The sequence below is a fragment of the Apodemus sylvaticus genome, unplaced genomic scaffold (assembly GCF_947179515.1).
Source record: "Apodemus sylvaticus unplaced genomic scaffold, mApoSyl1.1 scaffold_211, whole genome shotgun sequence".
Classification (NCBI taxonomy): domain Eukaryota; kingdom Metazoa; phylum Chordata; class Mammalia; order Rodentia; family Muridae; genus Apodemus; species Apodemus sylvaticus.
In genome coordinates, this window is record NW_026263319.1 from 300001 (window position 1) to 308277 (window position 8277).

The following is an 8277-nucleotide window of genomic DNA, read 5'->3' on the forward strand; positions in this document are numbered from 1 at the left end:
CGCCCAAACGCATGGTGGACGGACGGCAGGGAGGCCGGACAGCCGACCAGACGCCGGCGAGAAGCGGAGGAGGGATGACCGACCGCGAACTCGTGGCCGCGTCGTCGCGCGAGTCGGAGGAGGAGGAGGAGGGGAGGTCGACGAGCGACTCTAACCCCCGCCGAGGGCGGAACGAGGGGGGAAGCCGAGCCCGCAGAGGAAGGCCGGCCCCCGGGGACAGGGGGAAAGACATCGACCGGAGCCCCCACCGCCACGCCGGGACACTGCGCGCGGGTTCATCACACTGCCCGGGCACCCACCTTGGCGCCCCGGCAGACCCCCAGCGCACATCGCCACGGAGGACGGCAGGGCCGGACGAGCCCCTGCACTCACCTAGGCCGACAGACCCACCGCTGACGGGACGACAACCACTAGCCTCTTCTCCAATCCCTCGCGGGGGAACGTCCCCTTCGCACACATCCTCACACACTACGCAAGACGCGCCCACGGACGCGGAGCCGGGACGCCCCTCCGAACCGCAGCGCCGGACGCGGCCGACAGCCGGTCCCCCAAAACACGTCCGCCCCCGAGAGCGACATCAACCCCGCAAGACACGGGCCTTCCTTAGCCCCAAGGAGGGGAGGGAGACTCCCGCGATCCCCCCGGCCGTGGGATCGCCACCGAGGGAGGGGGCGAGGCGACAACCGCACAGTCCGAGAGCACACAGCACGCACCACGCGCGGCACGCCCGCGTCGCGGTAGCGGGACCAAGACATGGACGCGGGCGGGGCGGACGCACGCGACGGAAGGCACGGGGACGAACCGGAGACGAGTGTGGGGCCGGATGCCCACCGCCACCCTTCCGCTTCCCGTCCCGCAACGACCCTCGGCGGGCACTCGAGGGGACCATCCGGGAGGAAACCCCTCGAGGTCATAGCACACCCTTCCGAAGATCGCTAGAGAAGGACTTTCTCACCGAGGGCGGGACGGACCCAACGCGGCGAGCCCCGGGAACCGAGAGCTGCAACGCCACAAGCAGTGTCGGAAACAAGACCCACACGCGGCAGGGTGCACGCGGGGAGGGGGGCCTGCGGTATCGGTAAGGGTATTCTGAGCATCCGCGGACAGAGGAGACCTGCGACAGGCATCCCCGAGAGCCGGGCCTTGCAAACCTCACACAGAGTCCACACAGAGCAAGGACGGCCGCGAAACGCTCAGCACCACCCTACGCGCACACCTACGGATGAAGGCGGGAAGCGGTGCGCGGGGTGGGCGCTCACCCAGCGAGGAGGGGTCGGCCCCTGCTTCCTCTCGCTCAGGCACCAGACGCCTCGTTTCTACCGCCTCGACCCCCCCTTTTCTTCACCAGGCGTCTCGAGCTAGAACCGACAGAACGGGAACAAAGCAACGCAGCCAGACGGAGCACGGGAGGGACGCCGGGGAACGGGAAGCGCCACCGCCGACTCGGAAGCGGGCACCTTTGGGGTCAGAGCCCGGAACGCTCCAGGAGCACCGCGAGCTAAGCAGAGGCAAAGCACGCGCACACCGCACGGGAAGGGTGTGCACCGCAACAGACCAGCAGCCCTCCCCGGCTCGGAGAGAAGGAGGTCACAAATGGAAACACAAATCGAGTGAGGCGCACCAGGACAGCCAAAGCTGCCTTGACGCGTCCACGAGGACTCCGCGAACCACAGCGGGAGGTGCGCGCGGGTCAGTGGCTCGGACCGGACAGCCGCACCCCTGCCTTCCCCCACACCACCGACACCAGATGGGGAGGAGAGACGCGGGGCCCGCTGGCAGAACGAGAAGAGCGGTCGCCATTCGCCATGAATGACCATTCGCCATGAATGTCCGTCCCTCGCCTGGCGCGGCTTAGGCCCCGGCCCGAAGAGAACGCAGGAGCACCACATCGATCCAAAGGGAGCAAGAGCACCCCATCGGGAACAACGAGCGTGCAAGACGCAATACCGAAGCGGGCAGAGCGAGGGCACACACCGAGAACGGGAGGAGCAGCCACCGGACAAAACTGGCAAAAAAAGCCCAAGAAGTACTTTGAGGGGAGGAGGAAAGTAGTGCTCTCGGGAGGCACGGCAAACGGTAGGCGGAGGTTCGGGAACTCCCCCCCCCCCAAAAAAAAAAAAAAAAAAGCCCCAGGAAGAAGCACTTCGGGGGGGGAGGAAAAAGAGCAGTGCGCTCGGGAGGCACGGAAAACGGTAGGCAGAGGTTCGGGAACTCCAGAAAGAAAAAAAAAAATGCCCCAGGAAGAAGCACTTCGAGGGGAGGAAAAAGCAGTACGCTCGGGAGGCACGGAAAAAACGGTAGGTGGAGATTCGGAAACTCCAGAAAGAAAAAAATAATGCCCCAGGAAGAAGCACTTCGAGGGGAGGAAAAAGCAGTGCGCTCGGGAGGCACGGAAAACGGTAGGCGGAGGTTCGGGAACTCCAGAAAAAAAAAAAAAAAAGCCAGTGAGTGAGCGGGATGAGCACCGGGGTACACTAACGCAGAATAGGTGTCCCCACCACCACTGGTGCCACCGTTCTACCCGGCACAGGTGACAACAACCACCGGGAGAAACAAAAACACAACAGACACGCAAGATACAGCACTCGGTTGTCACAAGCCAAAGAGTACGAGCCAGCACGGGAAGAAGCGTGTGCCAAGGCTCAGCTTCAGGCGCTGCCGAAAGACCCGAGGGCAGAAACGAAAGAGTAGGCCGGACAAGCAAAACAGCCTCAGAAAGGGTCTTTCCAAGTCCTATAGTTCTCATCAGACACAGGACAGCGTGTCCTATAGATCTCCAGGTCCAATATGAACAGAGAGCAAGGATCAAAACCATAAAAGACACAGGGAGGAAATTCACAGGCTACACGGAACACCTGGAAGTCATTCTCGGGAAGCTGTCTCAAACCTGTCCCCATGAGCAAGAGAACCGGACCTCAAAGGAACAACTGGTCGACCTTGTAACCGTGTTTACTGCAAGACCGCGAGGGCCATGATAGGAGACCGCTTCCACAGTTCTTACTCGGACTCACAAAGCAAGATCCCGGCTGAGGGGCACCGAGAGGGACCCTGCAGTTACAGGGGGGAGAAAGACTAGGAAGCTCCACCGAGCCGGGCCACAGCCGCGTGAAAGCCGAGAACAAGACACCCTCTCGGCTTCAGAAATCCAGAGCACCCGCTGAGGGAGCCTGGAGGCGGAAAACAAAAATAAAATAAAGCTCCGAACCTCCAACGAGACGGGCCACAGCTGCGCGAAAGCCGAGGACAAGACACCCTCTCCGCTTCAGAAATCCAGACCACCCGCTGAGGGAGCCTGGAAGAGGAAAGAAAAAAAAAAAAAAAAAAAGCTCCGAACCTCCAACGAGCCGGGTTACAGCCTTGTGAAAGCCCAGGACAAGACACCCTCTCGGCTTCAGAAATCCAGAGCACCCGCTGAGGGAGCCTGGAGGCGGAAAACAAAAATAAAATAAAATAAAAAGCTCCGAACCTCCAACGAGCCGGGTTACAGCCTTGTGAAAGCCCAGGACAAGACACCCTCTCGGCTTCAGAAATCCAGAGCACCCGCTGAGGGAGCCTGGAGGCGGAAAACAAAAATAAAAAAATAAAAAGCTCCGAACCTCCAACGAGCCGGGTTACAGCCTTGTGAAAGCCCAGGACAAGACACCCTCTCGGCTTCAGAAATCCAGAGCACCCGCTGAGGGAGCCTGGAGGCGGAAAACAAAAATAAAATAAAATAAAAAGCTCCGAACCTCCAACGAGCCGGGTTACAGCCTTGTGAAAGCCCAGGACAAGACACCCTCTCGGCTTCAGAAATCCAGAGCACCCGCTGAGGGAGCCTGGAGGCGGAAAACAAAAATAAAAAAATAAAAAGCTCCGAACCTAAAAACGAGCCGGGTTACAGCCTTGTGAAAGCCCAGGACAAGACACCCTCTCGGCTTCAGAAATCCAGACCACCCGCTGAGGGAGCCTGCTGGAGGAAAGAAAAAAAAAAAAAAGCTCCGAAGCTCCACCGAACCGGGCCACAGCCGCCTGACAGCCGAGAACAAGACACCCTCTCGGCTTCAGAAATCCAGAGCTCCCGATGAAGGAGCACACTCCGGGGCAGGACTTCTGGTCGACCTGAGCAAGCTGCCCCCAACCAGCGTGTTTGTTCCAATAGGTTGTGCAGTCACTACCAACCCCTACATAACTCTCCGGGTACAATCTCCTACGTAGAGAAAAATCTTTAAACTCGGCGCAGTCTCCGGGACGCACCCGCCTGCTTGCCCGGCCTCCCGTCACCCTGGCCGGCTCACAGCAGGCACTTCCTCCTCCTTCGTCACGGACCGGGGACCAGGAACGTTGCGGGAAATTGTCACCACTAGGTGTCGCCCGACAACCAAGCAAACCAATACAGATCGCTCACGCGCCGCCAGCCACACTCACTCAGTCTCTCCCCGGAGGGTCCTCCTTAGCTCAAGGGGACACTCACCCACGCATGACGGAGCAGAGTACCCACCACTCCTCCCGAGTGGCACAAACAGTTCCCGCTTTCCCGCCTGAAACTAGTGAACGCTGGCTGGACTCGGGCCGACCCCCTCAGGCACCCAAAAGCCAAAGTATGGCCGGGAGCTGAGAAAACAGGCTTAATCATTCTCTAAGTGAAAGGACGCGACTAACAGTCGGTTAGCGGGCCAAGGAACAGGCACAATTAGCAGAAGGGAGCCTCCAAACACGGTGGAAGAGGAGGGTGTGGCGGCGGACATTTTTGTCTCTCTCATTCTGTTTTCTGTTTCATGTTCCTCTCCTCCTTGCCACCACCGCTGCCTGCCCTCCCGCCCTCACTCACCCGTCCGCCCACCCACTGTCCCCTTTTCAAAGACTAAATACAGAGTTAAATTTCAAAAGTGGTAGGATGGTGAAAAATCCCATTTCTGTCTTTGCTTCCTTGCTTGCTTGCTTGCTTGCTTGCTTGCTTGCTTGCTTGCTGTTTGTTTGTTTGCTTGCTTGTTTGTTTTTGTTCTGTTTTGTTTTTCTAGGAATACCTTTTCAAAGTGATTTGTTTTCACTTTGGCCAGAAAGTAATTATTTTTTGCACTGCTTTCCTTTGGTCATGTGAGTGGTGGTGGTGGTGGTGGTGGTGGTGTGTGTGTGTGTGTGTGTGTGTGTGTGTGTGTGTTGGTATATCTGTTCTTTTTCTTCCTTCCTTCCTTCCTTCCTTCCTTCCTTCCTTCCTTCCTTCCTTCCTTCCTTTCTTCCTTCCTACCAATAGCTTATCTGCCTATTTCCAGTTCCTGACTGCTAGAGTTACTGAGTTTATACAATACAGAGTTCAGCAAGGACACCAGGGATACACCTGGGGGTCTGAGATCATCAGAGATCAGCATTAGTGGCAAGGGGGGGATTTCCTACCAAGGTGGTTACAAATAGAATATATTGCCAGACAACTTGGGAAGATGGGGAGGAGAGGGAGGAGGAGGGGAATAACAAATGTGATGATGTTTAAGATAATTTTGATAGACTCCTTCATTCACAGCAGCACTCAGAGGGAAAAAAAAAAAAAAGGCTAAGAGCCTGCCTCAGTGAGACCATGTGTCTGGGTCCCAGAGGGTTAGGGAGGCATAACAATCAATAATTCTTTCTGGCCAGCAGATAGAGTAGAATAAAATCAAATGAAAAAGTAAAGTAAAAATCGAATGAACCACAGAAAAGACACATCGTAAGCACAGAGTTTCCTCAAAAAGCTGAAAGGGGCCGACTTTGGAAAGAAACACGAAAGCAAAAAGCAGTTTCTCTCCCACACCACCAAACACAACTCGACCACAATACCATCCCGATTCATTGTGTTCTTTTGGCCGGGTGGTGGTGGTGCAGGGCTTTAATCCCAGCATCTGGAAGGTAGAGGCAGGTGGATTTCTGAATTTGAGGCCAGTCTGGTCTAAAAGTGAGTTCAGGACAGGCTGTACAGAGAAACCCTGTCTCAAAAAAAAAAAAAAGAAAAGAAAAAGAAAAAAGAAAAGAAAAGAAAGAAAGAAAAGAAAAGAAAAGAAAAGAAAAGAAAAGAAAAGAAAAGAAAAGAAAAGAAAGAAAGATTGGGTTCTTTTGATTCCAATCTGGGTGTTGGTTGGACGATTGATCAGGTATCTGTCTCCGTGTCTCCCTTCCTCTCAACAGAATTGATGAATGTTATAGTGAGATGGCCAGATTTTTTTTTTTTTTTTGAGACAGCATTTCTCTGTGTAGCCCTGACTGTCCTGGAACTCACTGTACACCAGGCTGGCCTCGAACTCAGAAATTCGCCTGCCTCTGCTTTCCACTGCCCAGCGAACCCCAACATCTTATCTGCATATTTCCAGCTCCTGACTTCTAAAACTACTGAGTTTATTACATAATACAGTGTTCAGCAAGGCAGGCAGGTACACCCCTGGGGTCAGAGAGAGAGACAGAGACAAAGAGAGAAAGAGAGAGACAGAGAAAGAGAAAGAGAGAGACAGAGAGAAAGAAACAGATTGGAGAGAGAGACAGAGACAGAGAGAGAGAGAGAGAGAGAGAGAGAGAGAGAGAGAGAGAGAGAGAGAGAGGAGAGAGACAGAGAGAGAGGAGAGAGGGGGAAAGAGAGAGAGAGAAAGGAGAGAGAGGGAAGAGAGACAGAGAGGGAGGAGAGACAGAGAGGGAGGAGAGACAGAGAGAGAGAAGAAGGAGAGAGACAGAGAGAGAGGAAGGAGAGAGGAAAGACAGAGACAGAGAGTGACAGAGAGAGAGAGAGAGAGAGAGAGAGAGAGAGAGAGAGAGAGAGAGAGAGAGGAAGGAGAGAGAGGAGAGACAGACAGACAGAGACAGACAGAGAGACCATAAATCAGGCACCCAGCACCACCTTCCCTTGATTGTTTGTTTTACCCCAGGTTAATAATTACAGTTATATTTTTCCTGTTCATTGACTTAGTTGGGGCAGGCAGGGGATTCTCTACATAGCCCTGGAAATCACTATCTAGATCAGACCTGCCTCCAATTCACAGCATTGCCTCTGTTTCCTTCCTTCCTGAGTGATGGGATGAAAGGCGTGTATGACCACACCCGGTTCTGTTATTTCATTAACCCCAGGAAAGGTTATTTTGGATATTGTTTTGTTTTGCTCTCTGTTTTAGATTTCTTTTTCTTTTTCTTTACTGTATGTTTAGTTCAAATTCAATGTGTGTGTGTGTGTGTGTGTGTGTGTGTGTGTGTGTGTAAGTAATACAATAAAAAAAAAATAGAGTGTCTAGATAAGCATGATGCCTGGAATTTTAAGATGCTCAATTTCTTCAGAAGCTTTGTTTAATTTCATTTTTAAGGATCTTTTATTTATGTATTTATTTATTTATTATTTATTTATTTATATGAGTACCCTGCAGCTGACTTCAGACACACACCAGAAGAGTGCATTGGATCCCATGACAGGCAGTTTGCAAGTCAGCATGTGTTGGCTGACAATTGATCTCAGAACCTCTGGAAGAGCAATCAGTGCTCTTAACTGCTGAGCCACCTCTCCAGCCCTCCACAAGCTTTATTTTATTTTATTTTATTTATTTATTTATTTATTTATTTATTTATTTATTTATTTATTTTGGTTTTTCAAGACAGGGTTTCTCTGTATAGTCCTGGCTGTCCTGGAACTCACTCTGTAGACAGACCTCGAACTCAGAAATCCACCTGCCCTGCCTCCCAAGTGCTGGGATTAAAGGCGTGTGCCACCACTGCCCGGCGCTTTATTTTATTAAACATTAAACATAAAGTAGAAATTCCAAATCATGTAAATATTGTGTAGATTTTGCCTCACAAATCCCTGAGCTGGCAGGGCGAGGTTGTAGTCTTCCTCTTTGTGTTAGGGTGTGTTAGCAACTCCATTAGCATTTCCAAAGAGCCTAGGGTTTTGGTTCAGCTGGTGCCTGAGCCAACGTGGCCCTGAAAGACAGTGAGTTCAGACATTCAAGCTGAAATATCACTCACTCGCAGACTTCACGCGTGAAATTTGCCTCCAGAGAGACATGGCTCAGCAGTAAAGTGCACCAGGCCAGGGAATGTGCAGACTTCACAGACTGGCAGGAATGTGCAGCCAGCTCAGCAATGCCCTGCTCCACCCTTCCCCCACCCCCCACCCCCAGGGAGAAGGAGGAAGAAGGCAGTGTGTGGGAGGGGCAGGGAGCTGTTGAGAGAGAGTTGAGATGGGGGGGGGGGGACAAATCAATAAACTGGAGACTTCGTTCATTTATTTACCTTATTGGGTGTATGGTGGAAGAGGGAAAATGAATCAAAAGGGTGCATTGGATCCCATGACAGGCA